Source organism: Dipodomys ordii, unplaced genomic scaffold, assembly GCF_000151885.1.
Source record: "Dipodomys ordii isolate 6190 unplaced genomic scaffold, Dord_2.0 Scaffold46, whole genome shotgun sequence".
NCBI classification, from domain to species: Eukaryota; Metazoa; Chordata; class Mammalia; order Rodentia; family Heteromyidae; genus Dipodomys; species Dipodomys ordii.
Window position 1 is genome coordinate 2,951,817 of NW_012267262.1, and position 2,302 is coordinate 2,954,118.

Here is a 2,302-nt window from a genome sequence, read left to right on the forward strand (position 1 = left end):
TAATATGATATACATAATATATCTTAGTATATTATTTTGGCCACAGTGAGTACTGAATCTAGGGCCTCCTGTTCACTAGGAATGTCCTTTATCACTTGAGTCACAAGATCAGTACTTTAGTCTTTGGTTTGTTTTTCAGATATATTTTTTATTAACTTTTCTCCTGGATAGCCTTAGAGTTAGATCCTCCATGTCCCAAGGAGTTGGTGTTACAGGCATGCATCACCATACTCAACTAAATATACGTATATATATGTATATATATATATATACACACACACATATATTTATATAACTTACTCAAGTATATAAGGTACTATGTAAAAACTAGATATGCACACAGGACATACAACATATAATACCAAAACATAGTAGTTGACATTCTTAACTAAATCACACTCTATAGAATGTCAAATTGACTTCAAGTGGATTAACTGGATCAGTGTTGTAAATTACATAACTAGAATATCAGTCTCTTTTACTCGCTATGCTCTTCCTATCCCAGTAGGAATGTGGCAGATAAGTAGGCATTGGGATCTCTAGGAGTGCTCCTTAAAGCACAGGGTACTAGGCCTCATCTTTATTCAGTGTATCAGATTCCACGAATCTGCATTTCTTACACATTCTCAGTCCTGAGCAACCAGGAACCACATACTTTCATCATCACTGTGTAACTATGATGTTTGGAAAGCTTCTAAGACTAATCAAGTGTTTCCACAGCTAAAAGTATTTGCACAGCAATTTTGAATGGATTTCCTAAACTGATGATGCTAGATATGTTTCCCATTAATTGGAAAGTTTGATCTTGATGTCATATTATCAATTCAGAGATTTCAGACTTTTTTACCCTAAAAAGAGCAGAAGATCTGCTGTGGTTAAAATGAATTGAATCTGATTTATGAACTCTATTCTTTTAGATAAGCTATGCACCATCTGCCATTTAAAATCTTCCTTCTCCTAGTTTTGTTCTTAAATTGGTAATAATGTATTAGATGGCATTTATTGAGTTATTAAACTCAATTATTAAGCATGTTCTGCTACTTGTCAGTGTTCTAATTGCTTTATCTGTAATAACCCTCACAGTTACTGTTTTAATTGTACAAATTGATAAGTTAGTACATGATAACTTTTAATGAAGAGTGTATTAATCGGAGTACATTAGGCTAATGGAGCAAAGAGAATAAAGAAACTATCATGGCTCAAACACAACACAACAGAAATTTGTTTTCAAGCTCATACTCATGACCAAAATATGAATTTATGAGCTATTGTATCTTGAAAATGATAACAATAGTATCAGCTGAACACATCATATATGACTTTTTGTTGTTTCAAATTAATTTTATTGTAAAGGTGATGTACATAGGGTTACAGTTACATAAGTAATGAAATGAGTACAATATTTGTCAAAAATTGTTACCCCTCCCTCATTTTCTTCTGCTCTCCCTCCACCCTGACTTTCCTCCCTCCTTCAATTTGTAAAATTCATTTCCAACACAGTGTCTAGTCAGTATCACTGTTGTGTTGGTTCATCCTTTGTCCCACCATTTCTTTTATTCCCCTTCCCTTTTCTTGATGAGGTGAACTTATATACAAGATAAAGAGCACTGAAATCAGAAACAGTGACCATGGGAATAAACCAGAGAAGAAAAAAAAAGTAAGACAAAAGAAATAACTGCAAACAATAGACTAAGCACACATGTACATGCACACACACACACACACACACACACACACAAACTTGTTTCCACGTTGTAGAGATCATTTTAGTTAGCATCATTTTATATGGTCATAAGTACACTGTTGATGGGAATGTAAACTTATTCAAACCATTCTGGAAAGCAGTATGGAGGTTTCTCAAAAGACTAAACATAGAGCTTCTCTATGACCTAGGAATCCTACTCCTGGGCATTTATCCAAATGATCACAAACTAGGCCACACTAGGCTACCAGAACAACTATGTTCATTGCACATTGTATACCATAGCTAACATATCCCTCAGTAGATTAATGGATCAAGAAAATGTGGTATATACGCACAATGGAATTCTGTGCTTCCATCAGAAAGAATGACATTGCCCCATTTGTGAGGAAATGGGAAGATTTGGAAAAATCATATTAAGTGGTAGAAGTAATCCAGACACAAAAACATAGGCTCAATGGTTTCCTCATTTGTAATAATTAGTATATGTCTAGGATAGCCTTAGCAGAGGTTCACAATAGCCCAATAGCTTTGTACATATGACTGCATAAAATGATGCTAACTACCCGTTGCAACAATGAGAAGTACAAGTTGTCATGT